The following is a 16,627-nucleotide window of genomic DNA, read 5'->3' on the forward strand; positions in this document are numbered from 1 at the left end:
AAGTGTGTTTGTGACAGCCTTGATTCCAGAGTTTAGTTCAAAGGTTTACTGTTTTAAAACTAAATCATATTGTAGTTTTTGAAAAGCACATTTGAAGGCATTTGGAGACCAATTATTTGTTTCTCAGATATAGGGATTCATGTGCACTTAAATATTTATTCAGATATTAAAATCCTGCATGGGGAACTGGTTACATGTGTGAGACAGGCTGTGTGTAACAATTTCTAACTGGTTCATTTAAAATTTGATGGAATTTCATGTTAATTAGATGAAATGACCTTGGGTACCATTTAAGATTTCCTTCAGATACCGAGTGCTGTGAAATACTGATCGGTTGGTCCCATTTATCCAGCAGAGGTTGACACTACCAGTGCTATAACTTCTGAATATCAAGTCATTTGAGGAATTCTGCAGCTGCTCTAAAAGATTTTGCTTATATTCAGAAAACCTCAGGTGCTTGTTTGAATCAGAACTAGAAGAATAGTAAGATGGCAGTTAACAATTCATCCCTAATTTTCTTGCAGAGTAACCTAATAGAAGGTGAAAGACGTAGCTTTCCTGATAGGTTTTTAGAAATACTGTAAAAAATCTGAAAAAAAAAAAAAAAAAAAACCTGGACTACTCAGGAATCTCTCCTCTGAGACAACCATAACCACATTGAGCTTTTACTGTCACTTCCTAAGATCATTCTGTTAGGCTTCTTTGTTGTTTCTGGCATCCTGGATTTCTGGAGGTTCTTTAACACCATCCATGTTGGGGTCACACCAGCCCTACTTCTGACTTCTCTGCATCTCCATCTGGAGTTTTGGGGGAGCTCGAAGTTACCCCTTGGTCCTCCTTCCTGCTTCTTTCCTTTGGTGTAGGGAGCTCCTACGTATCCATGCAGGCAGTCGAGGGAGAAATTGTAAGGGGAGACCAAGTGTCTTCCTTTCGGTGTAGTCCCTGCCTGATGAGAGTCGGCGTGGACTGGAGAAGTAGAAGTACAGCCAACCTCAATGCAGTGAGATGGGGAGTGGCTACCTGCACAAGGTGGCTGAACCCCACAGTCGCCTCTGCCTCTGGGGTGCAGACATCCCTGAGCCCACTCTCGGTGACCCCCCAGTGGGCACTCTGCTCATGCTTGACAAAAGCCGTAAACAGAAGCAGGGTTTTCAGCCTCTTCTGTGCATTGTTTTTTGTTAAAAATTTGTCTTTAATAGTGCATGTTTGCAGAACATAGTGGGAGCATTCATCATGGGGAGTTGATGAGTCCCTCATCCCTATTCCTGTCATCTCATGCTCCCCTTCCCACTTGCAAAATACTCTCCTGTTCCCTATTCTGTACTTGTAAAATATCATCCTGACATTCTTCTTCAAGGAAGAGTTTGAAGTCTGCAATCCTCAGTTTCAGTCTGAACGAGGCCCACCTGTGGCCGTGGTTTGAGGCTGGTTGGTTCCTTGGGCTCCATATTGAAACTTCACTCTCATTAGGAAGCTTTCAGTGGTGAGGCCAGGTGAGGCCTCCTAGAGAGGATGGAGAGCCTACCCACGTGAGCGGGTCAGTCACATGCTTACTGAGCTGATAGATAAAGGGGTCGTCCTGAAAGTGATTGGCGGCACTTTTTAAAAAGCCACGCTCCCTGTCTTGTCCTGTGAGGTTTGACAGCTCCTTGGGACTCTGCCAACAAAAAGCCACTCCCACCCCTGGAGCTTGTAGACCTTGGACCAGAAATGTGAGAAAAACAGAACAAAACAAAACACCACTCTTTCTTTATAATTTATCCATTTTGTGGTAATATGTTACTGGTAACATGAAATGGACTAAGATAGGTAGGAACATTTTGGTAAAAAACCAGAGTGATTTTCCTAGTTTCCTCAAGGCTTAGAGGGGTTTTAATGCTTCTCAGTGCCTGTCTTGAGGACCAGGGCCACGGTGAACAAGGGGACCTGTCTGTCACTTGGTAATTCACAAAGTAATTTTGATCCATCGTTCTCATTTTAAAAGACAGTTTTTGGGGGATGGAATTGTGACTCTAATTTTACAAATAAGAAGAATGTAATTCAGAACACAAGAAGTGGGACAAATCCAACTGGGGAGGGGCAGATGGGCAGCCAGGTGTCACTCACTGTGTAACAGCCAGACTCCTGGACAGCAAACCTGTTGAGCATCATGTTTGTCAGTTTCTGTGGTGCAAATGCTCCATCCCTTCTAACCAAGAACTATTAACAATTTAATATGAGATTTGCAAAATACCTGAAAAATTAACAGTTGGGTATTGTGAGTTGGAACAGCTGTTTTAAAGAATTTGAGTTCTGTGTCAGTCTCTTTGTCCTGAATGCCTCCTCTGACCCCTGGTGCACAGGGAACATGTAGGAGTGATAATACACACCTGGAGGAGGTGATGGGGTGGTGCCTTATTCAACTTTCCATTTCTGCTGCAAAATATCCAACACAAACAGTTTAAAAAGGAAAGGTTTATGGGGCTCACAGTTTTGTAAATTTCAGTCCATGGTCAGATGGCAGAAGGTGGAAGGGCATGGAGGAGGACTGCTGCTCACCTGGCAGTTATGAAGCAGAGAGAGAGACTGAAAGCAAGAGAGGAAGAGGCCGGGGACAAAATACACCCTTGAAGCCACACCCCAATGACTTGCTTCAGCCAATAGGCTCCAGCTCCCATAAGCTCATTGATCTATCAATGAAGTTAGAGCCCTCCTGCTCCAATTGCTTTTCCAAATTCCATCAGCTGGCAACCCAACATTCAACACAATGAGCCTTTGGGAGGATGTTCTCCATCCTAACTGAACAAATGGCTTAAAATGGATAGAAAAATTTGCATGTGATATACGCTGCACAGATCAGTGTTTCCTGTGTCACCCACAGAATGCCCAAACTGCGCTTTGCTAGGCTTCTAGGTGGCTCTCATTTAGGCCAAACTGGCCATCACAATTAATGGTCAGAGCTACTTAGCACTTGCACTTGCATTTTCAGGTAACTTGAGCCCAGATAAGTTTCATGACTGCAGCTGACAGGTTGGCATGGGCTTCTTTTAGAGACATAAATAGTTGTCTCAGGACTTCTCTTAACACTGCAGTGCAGATTGCACCCTAGAGTTTTGTGGGGACACTGTGGTTGTATTTGCCAAGGCTTTCTAGAAACAACCAACAGGACATCAGTGCGGCTGCCCTTGACTTACTGTGGGCTGTGTTCCAGCAAACTTGTCACAAACTGAAAACACCTGACATTGAAAACACGTTTAATACAGCTAACCTACTGGCCAGCAAAGCCTAACCTGGCTTCAAATCTGCTCGGAGCACTTACATGACCTATGGCAAAATCCTCTTACACAAGGCCTATTTTATAATGAATTGCTGGCTCTCTCCTATAATTTACTGAATACTGTACTGAAAATTTTGTGGAATTTCTAAGAAATTGGAGAGACCAGGAGGGATTACAGGAGGACTTTATTAATGTACAATGCAGTCACTAGAAATGTTCAAAACTGGACTGGTCCCTGAACCAAGGAGAGGTCCCCCTTTATACAATTTGCGACATTAAGCAAGTAGAGATACGAAAGCGAGACACAGGTCGTCAGTCATCCTAGCAGCTGAACCGGTCTCGGCCTTGGAACAAAACATCCTGTGCATCTTGGGTTGTTAGCTGCTGGGAAGTTTGTCTCTACTTCCACTTGTTAGTTTTACCGTTATTGGTACCCAGCATCGCCCCTCTAAGGGAGGAGATTCCCAGGAAAGAACCTCGAGATGTGTCTCCTTCATCAGCAAGAAAAGCACAGGACTGTGGTGAGAAGCCAAAGTCCTGCCCGAGGGAGAGGTTGCCTGGGGAGCTGCTTGCTTGGAGCTGGGAAGATTTCATACTGGAAGAGAGAGGCTTCCTTTCTGCAAGTTCTGTTTTAAAAGTGAAAGATAAGGGGCTGGGGATTTAGCTCAGCGGCATAAGCGCCTGCCTTGCGAGCAGGCAGTCGTGAGTTCAATCCCTGGTACCGATAAAAATGAAAAAGACAAAAAAAAAAAAAAAAAAAAAAAAAGTGAAAGATAGAATGGTGGTATGGAGAGGCCTTCCAGCCTCACACATCTAAACCATCTGAAGCTGGGACCATGTGAGTATGTACCAGGCGGCCATGGTTTGGTCAATGGTAATCCATAGATGAAGTTGGAAGGGAGGGGAGAGAATCCATTGTCAGAAAGCTTGTTCAGGGCATGCCCTCTGCCATAGATACCCAACCTAATGTATGGACACTGCCTTGGTTGCTGGCTGTCTGCTGCACAGCTGGTGGGCAGATGCGCTGAACTCCAGCTGGGGACTGATCTGAGGAATTAGAGCTAGGCATCGCCCATTCTGCTGGGACCAACCCCAGGGATCATAAGCCAGATCTTTACCTGGCTGGGTGAGAGTGTCACCCCACTCAAAGGTGATTTCCAGTTGCCTGATCACTAGTGTGAGCCTCTCTGCAGGTAGACAGCCTCCCTTCCTCCACCTGAGATGCTGCAGGCTGTACCGACCGGTGCCCAGCCCCTGTGAGGTGGTCAGTGACAGCAAAGTGGGGAGAGGAAGCGGAAGCAGGCTCAGTCTAGCACCTGGGGACCAGGAAACAAGCATCTAAGGCCAGTTCTGGGGAGACAGCAGGAGGTGGGACCTCAGAACTTAAGATTCCAGGCTCCCAGAGCATCCTCCATTGTCTCAAAACTTCACTTCCCAAGCACATTCTCAAAGGTCAATGAAGAATTAAGAATTTGGAGCTGGTGGCCACAGAGCAGTGGTGGTGAACATATTACACACATGTAGTTTTATTTTTAAGACAAAAGATTGTAATGTTGGACTAAAACCTCAGTGTTCAGGTTTCATCATAGTATTGGCACTTTGCAATAAATAAGTGGGTTTGGATTGTAGTTTGGCTCTTGTCTTTAAAAGGTTCACTATCACTGCTACAGAGCATCAAACCCCTGTGTACAGGTCCCTCCGACCGGGGCCTTGTGCTGCTGCACTGGTGACAGCCCTGGAGGCTGGGCCTACCTCACTCTTGCAATAGCCCGTGAGATCTCTGCCACTTCTCTGACCTTGTCTTGCCTGGGTCAAATAAACTCATGAAACACCAGTGAAAGGGGTGAGGACAGATTTTAATCAGCAGTACCCACTGCACTACAGAAAAGGGTGCAAACTGAGCTCAACACACACAGTGCAGAGGTGACAGAGTCTTTTAGGGGAACATGGGGGAATAAGGAGGGTGAACAGGGGCTCAGAAAAATCAGGGAGGTGAGAAGTCGCAGGAAGCTGGAGCACGGGCTGGCTGGGTTTTGTGGCTGGCACTGTGGCAGTTGGGTGGGAGACTGGGACACAGGGACTGATTCAGCCATGGCTGGGACAATGAACTGCTCAGTATTTTTGTGGCCTTGATTTTGCCCAGGCAGGCACTCTGCTAGCAGTTAGGGTCATCTTAGAAATGCGGTCTAGGTTATCAGAAACTATGCTAGGGCTCAGTTAATTTTTCCTAGTTGAGAAGAGCCTGGCTAGACTTTGGGCACAGAGAATCTGTCATCTGATGGCACACACCCTTCTCTCTGCTCAGAAGAAATTCTCACCTGCAGGGCTCAGTTTAAAAGCAGATTCCTTCATGGGTTTGTCCCTGGTCCCTTTTGGGCTAGCTGAAAGGTTTCTGGAAGTCCTGTAATCCTCAAATGTGGGTGTGATTGCTTGTTACATGAGTCATGTAGCATCTGGAACTGCAGGTGCCTTCTTGTCTTCTCCATGCCCATATGTGGCTGGCCTGTGGAGCACCCAGTAAGTACTTCCTTGATGAACAAATGAACGAGTGAACGATGCTTGCAGAAGAGGCAGGGGCAGGGAAATATGCACTTCGCTAATGGCCACGGTGGGTTGTAAACTTCGGCTGTGAGTACAGGAGCAGGAACCTGGAGAGATGCCCTTACTTTTTATATTCCAGGAATGTGGGATTCATTCTTTTCTCCAATTGGACCATAATCCACAGATAGAAACTATCAAAAGATGTTTTCCCTGCATGACCTGGTGAACAAGTCTATGATTTTAGTTAAGAGGGACATTGGATTTCTATTTTTGGTAAGCTTCTAAAATCCAGACACCCTCTAGATTCTACTAGAAGAATCAGCATATTTACAGCAAAATGGTTACAAAATATGCAAAAAATTAGAGTCTATAGTGTTTTGTGCATTCTTTTAGTCTTTACTATTAACTTTCTCTTACGAAAAATTTCAAACACACAAAAATTCAGAGAGAATAGTACAATGATTTCCCACATTCCAGAGTGAGTTCCTTCCTTACCAACCTTGTCAATCCAGTTTCCATGTCCTCTGAACTCTCTTTTTTCCTGTAACATTTTCAAGTAAATCTTACATGTGGTGTCAGGTCACTGACAAACACTTTAAAATAAACCTTTAACTATTAAGAATATTTATTGAAAACAACTACTCAAACCATTATTACAGGCAGCAAAATTAAGAAAATGCCCTAGTCTCCTCTAATCACCAGTCTGCTCTGGGTTTGCTGGGAATGGTTTGTCCTGCAAAGGCTCCCGGTCACAGCCTACCCGTACTGAGAGGCTGTACCTTTAAGGCTTAAGAGAGCTGGTTCTGCTCCCTGTCCTGGGGGAGGGTTCATTAATGCTCCTCTGGCCCTATGGTTTAGGTCCCAGTGGACCTGGTGGTTAACCCAGCAATGAATTGCTTTAAAGTGAGGTCAGCTTTCTCAGCTCGCTCTCTTGCTTTCTGTCTTCCACGTGACTTTCCCTGTGTCAAGGCATTGCTCCCCCTGTTGTAGTCCACCAGGTTCTGATGTAGCCTGAAGGCCCTGGCAGAGGCCAAGCAGCTGTGAAGAAACCAGTGACATAAAAAGGCTTTTCCAGTGCTGCTTTGGAAAGTGGCCAGAAGGGTGGCACCAGTGTGTCCAGAACGAAGGGGAGGGTTTCGAGGCACTGTGTCTTTACTGTAATACTTTCCTTAAAAAGTAAACATTTGCTTGTATTTTTATCATACTTCACAGTGGTTATCTCTCTGGGTAGGCATGGTAAGAACGCAGTATCTATTGTCTTAGCAAATTGCAGGTCCGTGGTATGTTACTATCACTGGGCACTATGCCCTGCATTAGATACCTGGACTTATTTATCTCACATAACTGTAACCTTCCTCATCCCCCTTCCCACCTGCCCATGGTAATCCCTGTATCCTTGGGCTTTGTTAGTTCTTTTTAAGTTATAAAAGTAATTTGGCCAGCATGGTGGCACACACCTGTAATCCCCACACCCCGGGAGACCAAGGCAGGAGGACTGAAAGTTCGAGTCCAGCTGAGGAAGCTTAGTGACTTAGTCAGAACTTGTCTCAAAAAAAATAAAAAATTAAAAAAATAAGACGGAGGCTGTAGCTCAGTGCGAAGGCTGTAGGTTCAATCCCTGGTACTGCAAACAAACCAACAGACTTGGAAATGCCATGAGTAGGTTGTGCTTTTGCTGGTCGTTTCCACTGTCTTCTCTCAGTCCACAGCATCCTCACGTGGGAAGAGTGTGAGGCAGTCATGAGACCCATCGCCTGGGCCCAGAATGCTCAGTGCAGCACTGGCCACGGCCCTCTGGAAGTTAAACCAGAGCGAAACACAGCAAAGTCACTGGGAGCACAGCAAAAGCATCAACGCTATTGTGAATGCAAAGAGTGCTCCTGACAAAGAGGCCCCAGGAAGCACACTCTGACTACGCACCAGATCTGCAGGCACCTCGACCTCAGACTTCTGGCTTCCGAAACTGTGGGAAAGAGGTCTCTGCTGTTTGTAAGCCCCTCACCTGATGGTATCTTTTTTTACACCAGCCCCCAATGACTAAAGCAACCTGTCCTCGATCCCCTTTCCCCCAAACAGTTCTACAAAGCTCCAGAGCCCTGCTCCCTTTGCCTTTTGTGGAATGACCGCCCATGTGGTACTCTATGGTTCTTGTTCTTAGTGTGACCATGTCGGATTAACTGGCTGTGTACATGAATTTTTCTCCCTGGGGTTGAAGGGAAGGACCTTTCCCCACCGTTGTCACCACTGTGCATGGCATGTGAAGTGAGTACTGACAATGTTTGCTGTATCAATAGGTAAAGTTGTTTAAAAACAACCCCTAGGGTTGCTTAAAAATGTGGTGCTGGACAATGGACACATTACAGTGGGGAGGTCCAGCAGACCTGGCTTTAACCAAAGAAAACTACTCAAGCAAAGTCCCTGATCCGGAGCCGAAGGACCCAACGAGGCCCTCTGAGAAGGACACCTGCTCCGGTACTCAGCAGCTGGAAGAGTTGGGGTGGAGTGGGGGGATACCTGCTTTACGTCTTCGAATGGCTCCAAAATGCGCTGAAATAGTGAGACAGAGAGCAGACACTGCAGACTGTAGACGGCTGTGAATCTAGGTTAACTATATACCTGTGCATGGATCCCTTCTTCCAGCTCTCCTCATGCTTGAAAACGCTCAGACTAGAGACCCTGCCCGGGACTAGGGAACCCGATTTAGGGAGACTGAGCTCAAGTTCTGGTGGGTGGGGTGTCCCAGGAGGCAGGGACTTCGCGGGCTCAAGGAGGCTCTGCCTTGGAAAATGAGCTGCCATGTGGGGTCTGGCGTTGGTCTGTGGACTCAAAGCCCGGTTGGCTGGAGAGACCCATCTCTTCTACGCTCCCCTGCGCCAATCTCTCGTTAGACCCTTCCTCTCCTCTCTCACTTTTTGCTTCCTGGCCGTGAATGGAGCGATTTTGTCATGCATTCCTAATCATCATGTCCTCTATCTGTCTGTGTCTTTCTCTGTCTCTCTGTCTCTCCCCTAATAAAGACATCAAGTTTCAATCTCAGGGCCTCCACCCAAACAACTATATATAATCCTGCTCACCTCCTAAAGGCCCCTCCTCTACATGCCACTGTCGGAAAAATTTTCAGGCATTTACCTCTCATGATGGGAAATAAATTTCAACACATAAGCCCTTGGAGGACACAGACTATGTCCACCATCAGTGTGTATAAGGTAAGGATCCAACTCAATTCTTTTGCATATGATTTCCATGTCTTGAAAAGACTGTGTTTTCTTCACTGAATGGAAATATTTCTGAGCTCTCTTGTCTATTTCATATGTTTGGATTTATGCTAAGCAACATTGTTTTGACTATGTCAGCTTTATAATGTGTTTCGAAAGCATAAAGCATGAGATCTCCAACTTTCTTATTCTTTTTTTTTTTCCAAGAGTGTTCTGGCTGTCAGGTCCCTTGATATTCCATATGAGTTAAATGATGAATTTTTCTGTTTAGACCAAATTTAAATCCAAGCCAAAACAAAATACCGTTCCAAGCCAAAACTAAAATATGCAATTGAAAGTTTTGGTTAAGATTGCATTAAATCTGTAGATCATAATGGGAAGTATTAACATCTTAACCACACTAAATCTTCCAGCCAATACACATAGAGATCATTCAGTTTATTTGTGTTTGTTTCTTTCAATAATACCTTATACTTTTCAGTGTATACTTCTCCTACCTCCTTGGCTAAGTATTTTTATTCTTTAAGATGCTTTTATAAAGGAATCGTTTTATTAGTTTCTTTTGTGAATTGTTCATTGTTAGTGGACATAAGTGAAATTAATTTTTAGTGATTTGGTAACACAAAACTTTACTGAACTTTCTTTTTAAGTCTATCAGGGTTTGTGCATTTCTGTGTGTGATTAAGGTTTTTTTTTTTTAACATAAAAGACTATCAGCAAGTAGAAATAATGGAACCTTTTTCCTGTATGCTGGCCTTTTCCTTCTTTCTCTTGCTCAGCTGCTCTTTATAGTGATATAGGATTTCCAAATGATACAAGGGAAATATTATAACTCCCAGCCTGATAGATGTCTGATAAGCTGAGTCCATGTCTGTCAAAAGTCAAAGAATGAGTTTTGAAGAACAACAGAGGTTAGCTGTAGGAAATTTTATTGAAGGTGAAATAGCTCCTGCCTGAGAGAGGGAAGGGACCTGGAAAGTGGGTTGCTGAGGATCTCAGTTTCTGGAGGAAGTAGGGCAAAATCACAAGGTGGGTCAATGTGGGACAAAGCCATGGTCAACCAATAAAATTTGAAGTTTAGCTGCTTAGGTAATATTGATCCAATGGGGAACAAGTCACATACCAAGTGTACATGGAGAGAACAAGGACCTTCTCAGGAAGGGATGGGTCTGGGGCATCTTGGTCACCCACCAACGTGACTGATGCCTGTCTGGACTTTATTGGACAAAGCGAGGTCTTGTGTGCAAAGATGCCTCTCCAGCCACCGCTGTAGTGCGTTTTCATCTCTTCTATTGACTGCCACGAGGTCCTAGCCCTGTGTCACTGCCTGCAGTATTTCTACCTAACTTAGTTGTCTACATGGAATACAAGTGGTGAAAGCAAGCATCTTTTTCTTGCTCCTAATCTTGGAAGAAAAACTTTTAATCTTTTGTCTTTGGATAGGAGGCTAGCTGTGGACTACTCATATATGGTCTTTATTTTGTTGAGATAATTTTCTGTTTCTAATTGAGCGGTACGTTTAATCACAGCAGGGTGTTGGATTTCCTCCAGTGCTTTATTTGTAGTAACTGCGATGACCACGTGGGTTTATCTTTCTACCTTCCCGCTCTGTAATGTGTTACAAGTGGTTTGTTTCCATCTGTTGGACCATCTTTGCATTTGAGGAATGAGTCCTACTTTCTCACATTTAGGACCCTTCCACTTGCTGTTGAATTCTGTTTGTTAGTGTTCTGTGGAGGAATCTTGTGTCAGTATTCATTAGGCATATTTACTTGTAGTTTCCTTTTCTGCAGTGCCTTTAGTTTTGGCCATGGAAAATGAGTTTGGGAGTGTTCCCTCCACTTCCTTAGCGTTGGGAAGCATCTCAGGGTGATTGGTGCTAATTCTTCTTTAGATGTTTTTCCGAATTCTTCAGGGAAACCATCTGGTGCTTGACTTTTTCTGGTTGGCAGAATTTTGAGTACCAATTCAACCTCCTTCCTAGTTATAGGTCTGTTCAGATTTTCTGTTTCTCTATGATTCACTGAAGGTAGGTAGTGTGTTTCTAGGAATTTACCAGATTCATCTAGTGTCTCCAATTCGTTAGTGTACATGGTACTTTTAAAATCTGCTTTGTTTCTGTAACATTGGTTAAAATGTCCTCTCATCTCTGATTTTAGTCTTCTTTCTCTTTTTCTTAGCATACGTGACTAAAGGTTTGATTTGTTGATATTTAAAAAAAAGTCTTTTGAGCCAAGCATGCCTGTAATCGCAGCCTATCCTGTAATCTCAGCTACTTGAGAGAGTGAGTCAAAAGGGTCATGAATTTGCGGCCAAGTGAATGAGACCCATCTCAGGAACACAGTAAAAGGGCCGTGGGTACAGCTGGGCAGTGGAGCTCTGGGACAGAATGTGTAAGGGTAAGGGTTGTGGTCATCAGTACTCAAACAAACCCAAAACAAAACCCCCATCTCTTGTTTAAATCTTTTTTTTTTTTTGGTCTTTTTCGGTTTTTTATCGGTACCAGGGATCGAACTCACGACTGCCTGCTTGCAAGGCAGGTGCTTATGCCACTGAGCTAAATCCCCAGCCCCCTGTTTAAATCTTGTTCTATTGTTTTTCCATCCTCTATGTTGTTTAATCTCTATTCTAATATTTATTGTTTCCGCCTTCTTGCTAGTCTTGGTTACATTTTCTTATTTTCCTTGTTCCTTGAGGTTTAAAGTTGTGGTCCTTTTTCTTTTGTAACATAACTGCAACCGGTACTGCAAAATGGATCTTTTAAAGTTCATTTGTTTTCCTTTGCAGACAAGTGGCTTCTGCAGATTTCCTCAGGCCGAGGGCAGTCATGGCCCCTCCACTTGTCCTCAGCCCAGATGAGTGGACAGAAAATGTAGGCGCTACCCCAGAAGCCAGGAGCCCGCTTCCCTTTCCCTGAGGAAGTGGACACCGAGCTGAGGTGAGTGGGAGTGGTGAGCCCAGTGTGGGGTCTTCATTATGGAAGATCCTTGTACGCAGTATGATTCAAGGCTAGTGGATTTCTCCACCTCCTCAGAGGCAACTTTGAATAAATCCTTTCCCCTTTTTACCAAAATAAATGGTCCCTTTTTATTTGGTTGACAGTGAGCTGAAGAACCTGGGCACATGAACCTAAGTGGCCAGTCACTTAAACTTTTAATACTGTTTCTGTCATATCCTATAAATCTTGGAATAGTACATTATAATTTAGTTTGTTTCAAAGTAATGTTTCCCTTAGGATTTTTTTCCTTGACCCATTGGTTGTTTAACACTGCACTATTTAATTTCTCTGAGGATTTTCCAGTTCTCTTTCTGTGACTGATTTCTTTTTTCATCTTATTATAATTGGAAAACAAATATTTCAGTCTTATAAAATTTATTTAGGCTTGTTTGTGGCCTTACATAATGAGTATCACAGAGAATGTTCCATGGACAGTGAGAAGATGGAATGTCCTGTTAGATCCAGTTAGTCTTCTGTCTTGTCCAAATTTCTCTTTCTGCTGGCTGCTCTACCGGCTTCCACTAGTTATTGAAACGGTGTACGATGCTTCCTTCTCTTACCATGGAGCGTCCACTTCTCTCTTCAAGTCTGCCAGCATGAGCTGCTTATGTTTGGTGCATGTACGTTTATAATTCTTGTTATCTTCCTAGAGAATAAACTCTGCCATTGTTGTATGTTTTTCTTTGTCTCTCAAAGCAGGTCTTTAACCTAAGGTCCATTTTGTGAGACAAAAGCACCGTCACGCCTGCTTTCTTTTTTCTTCTATTGGGATGAACTATTGTTTCCTTCTTTTCACTTCAGTTCTCATTTATGTATTTATTTTTTCCTTCCTTTCACTTTCAACCAATGCTTGCCTTCACATTGCAAAAAGTATTTGAGTAGTATAACGTTTTTAAATGCATAAAATAAAATTCACAGAATGACAAAGGCAACCAATTATAACAAAACACACCATATACCAATACTGGTGCTGGTTCGTTAACTCACAAAACACCCGCAGTAGTGGTGGGAGTTATTACTGCTGTAACTTCGAGGTAGTAAAAATCATTAATGACATTTTTTTTTTTTACTTTTAAAGAGAATAAAACCAAACAAAGTAAAACAGAATAAAGCCAATCAAAGCAAAATAATGGAAGCGATACGGGACTTCAGAACAAGATAATAGGAAATCAACAATTGCTACCATAACATATCTTGATATCATCAAAATAGCTATCTATTAATAGCTGTGATAATCAAGTGTTGCTGGCATCCACAATTTATTGAAATGCTAAATGCAAATCAACAAAGACTCATTTTCGCCCATTGGAGACCAGGAAATGACCATGTAGATGTTGTGGACTCTTGTACTACATCACTGAACCTAGTCTGACCAAGCTGTCCTGTGGACCTGAGCTGTGACCAAAACATACAGTGGACATTTAAATAAATGCATTACACTAGAAGACATGTTCCCACGACTCTCACTCGAAATACTCCCCCATGCTTCATTCAATACACTTACCTGACCCTTCACACCGCCATCTGAAGCAGTTCTGGAAGTCATCTTCGGCACTATCTTGGCGAGGAGACAGACATGCAGTGCCCGGTGCTGCTGACAGCCATCCAGAGGAGAGGCAGCTGTTAGGGCATCACGGTCCCACCCACATTGCTCACTGGCTGCACCCTGCAACTTCCACCCCTTCCCCTGAGGGAAAATGACCTACGTTTAGTGCCCACGCAGGACACTGAGGCAGACACTACAGTTCCCTTCACCACAGGTTTTGATCACAGTGCATCTGAATTCGTCTGTATTCTATTCTCTGCTGGTTAATGTTGCTGGCAGCATGAGCACTCCGTAGTGTCAAATAGTGATTGTTTCCTTGGAACCAGTGTCTGATTTAGTGAGGGAAGCTCGAGGGAAACGCTAAGTACAGCTAAATGTTACTTAATGGCAGCCTTTGGCGGAGGTAGGGAGGTGGTCACGCAGAACACAACAGAAATTACACAGTGCGAGCTTAGAGTACTGCAGGTGATTACAGTACGTCAGAATATTTCACATCGGTTGGGCACTATTCAGCGACAACGTTACGATCGTTACCAGTCAGTCCTCCCATCCTCTGAGCTGGAAAGGGAGCCCTCAGGTAAAGCTAAAGGGAGCCATACTCCCCCAACCCAGGTTTTTGAACATGCTATTTATTGCTGGTTTGATAAAATCTTCCAGGAAAGCCCTATCAAACCAGGGAAGCCTGTAATTCTGAGGTCACACAAAAAGCGCTCGACTTTTTTGAACAAAAAAATTTTAGCTTTCTTTTTTATATATTATAGATGAATATTTGACACCAGTTTTCAATGTTCATTGCGTGAATTAATTTTCTCAGCTTTACACCTATCATTTCGTGGGTGTAGACTCTAATCCCCTCTCTAGATGGGAGACAGCGAGCTCCCATCTTTTTTTTTTTTTTTTTTTTGTCTTTTTGAGGCAGGGTCTCACTATACAGTTCAGAATGGCTCCCAGCTCACTTTGTAGCCCAGGCTGGTCTCGAACTTGCAACGGATTCTCCTGCCTCAGCCTCCCAAGTGCTGGGATTACAGGAGTGTGCCACCATGCCTGGCCCTTGTTTTTTTTTTTGTCTTTTTGATGTCTACTTTTAACTAAGAGATGGAAAGTACCCAAAACTGAGATCTTTCACTGCAAAGCTTAGTGTTCTCGACACAGTTCCTCAGAGAGCCTACAAAAAACATAGCATGCTTCCGTTTTAAGGCAAAAATAATTTCCTCTCATTTTCTAAAACTGTAGATCCTTTATTTTACTAACTCTTTTCCTCTCTATCTCACCCCGTCCAACCTCAAACAGCTGGGCTGCAGCAGGCCAGGGAGCTGGCCTGAGGGTATGTCTTACATGAGGAATGGGTGATTTCAAGGGCAAATCCAGTGCTGGGACTGTCAGAACACAAATGACTTTAGACCAAGAGATGTCTTTTTGGGTTTTAAAAATTAAAAATAGGATTTCCTAGTACTTTTTCTTAGAAGATATTTTTAAAGCACGACTTACATCATATTCAATCACTTTTAGGACAACCCAGTCCTAAAGGATTCCTGCACCTCCAAGCTACCAGTCAGTCTCCTGTGGTCCCCCAGGGCCCAGACCCAGGCATCTAGCACCCTGCTTTCTGTCTCCATGTGCATCTCTCTGAACGTCTCACTTAGAGAGAAGCACGTGGGTAGGCTGTTGTGTGTGGCTTTATTGCAGTGTGAGGAGTTTTGGGGCCCATCTATGTTGTAGCAAGTACCGATGGCTTGTCCTTTTTTGTCACAGAGCAGAATTCCATTTATGAATGGTCCATGGACATTTGAGTAGTTCCTGCTCTTGGGATATGATGAATAAGGATACCATGAATATTTGGGCACAGATTTCATAGTACGGTTTTCTGTTTATTGTGAGTAGGATCTCAGCATTGGAATTGTCTGATGGACAAGTAATTCTATGTATAACTTTTATGGAGGGTTGTTTTGGTATGTGAGGGATCAAGCCCAGAGCTTCCCACAGGTTAGGCAAGTTCTCTCTCATTGAGTTACATCCCCCAGCCAGAGTTTAACCTGTTAAGAAGCAATTAGACTTTCCCCAAGTATCTGTACCACGCTGCATTCCCACTGGTTTGAGTTTCTCAGTGGGTAAGCAGCATACCCTGTTACTCCAGTGTGATGGTGGGGGGTGGGCATTGCCAGCAGAAGTACCCAAAATATCCGGTCACCATCAGCGGAACCAGAAGTGCATACTGCTGCGGAACCACCCATGTGGCAGATGTGTGGCAGATGCTCACCACACAGACAGACAATTGTGAGACACTATCCAAGAGCTCAATTCACCGAGCTCCCTGGGAGTCTGGTTTACAACATAGAATGGTCAAAATCAGGTTTTTAACAAAGCCTTTCTTTTTCTTTGGTGGGATTTCTATAATAATACTTGACCCCCAAACCTCCAGGTTAGTGTTATGTGTGCACACAGCCTCGAGAGCAGAGCAGCTCTATGAGGAATCCTTTCCCTGTTCCTTCCTAACGGATTTATGCCAAAAATGGACACCTTTTGACTTTTTGCATGAAATTTATACACACTTCCTAGAAACTTCAAGGAGCAAGGGTTAGAAGAGAACACATTTCATTATGTTCCACTGTTCTAGGCATTCCAAAATGGAGCACGAGGCACTGGAGGGTTAGTGCCCATGACCCAGCTGTGATGAATCCAATGACTCCTTGGAATCAACTAGTTCCTGGGAACCTACAATAAACCCTCACCACACGTGCACTCCCCAGCCTCCGAGTCTCCCCACACATTACAGTTATCTCCTGTGTTCAAGGAAAATTGGCTGTAGGACCCCTGTGGATACCAACACCAGTGGCTGCTCAAGCCCCTGTATAAAAGGTTTGTGGTATTTGCATACAGCATATGCATACAGTCCTGTACACTCTGAATCATCTCTGGATTGCTGGTGACATCGAGCACAAAGCCTACATATCACTTCTCTCAGGCACAAAGCAAATTCAAGGTCTGCTTTTTAGAACATTGTGAGAGTTTTTAGAAAAATTGTTTCATCCCGAGATTGTTGAATCTGTGGATGTAGAACCTATGGATGGGGG

The 16,627-nt window shown here is 43.9% G+C and overlaps 1 long non-coding RNA gene across 1 annotated transcript in view; it reads left to right on the forward strand.

The window, feature by feature from the left end:
• The window catches only part of LOC134471182 (uncharacterized), a 79,896-nt gene extending 66,475 nt beyond the window's left edge, over positions 1-13,421 (forward strand). The window contains exons 2-3 of the long non-coding RNA XR_010040492.1: positions 11,800-11,950; positions 13,089-13,421. This is a non-coding gene — a long non-coding RNA (uncharacterized LOC134471182). The remainder of the gene's footprint in view (positions 1-11,799; positions 11,951-13,088) is intronic.
• The last annotated feature ends 3,206 nt before the right edge of the window (positions 13,422-16,627 follow it).

The sequence above is a fragment of the Cavia porcellus genome, unplaced genomic scaffold (assembly GCF_034190915.1).
Source record: "Cavia porcellus strain 051 isolate PalLab524CR breed Dunkin Hartley unplaced genomic scaffold, mCavPor4.1 scaffold_17, whole genome shotgun sequence".
Taxonomy (NCBI): domain Eukaryota; kingdom Metazoa; phylum Chordata; class Mammalia; order Rodentia; family Caviidae; genus Cavia; species Cavia porcellus.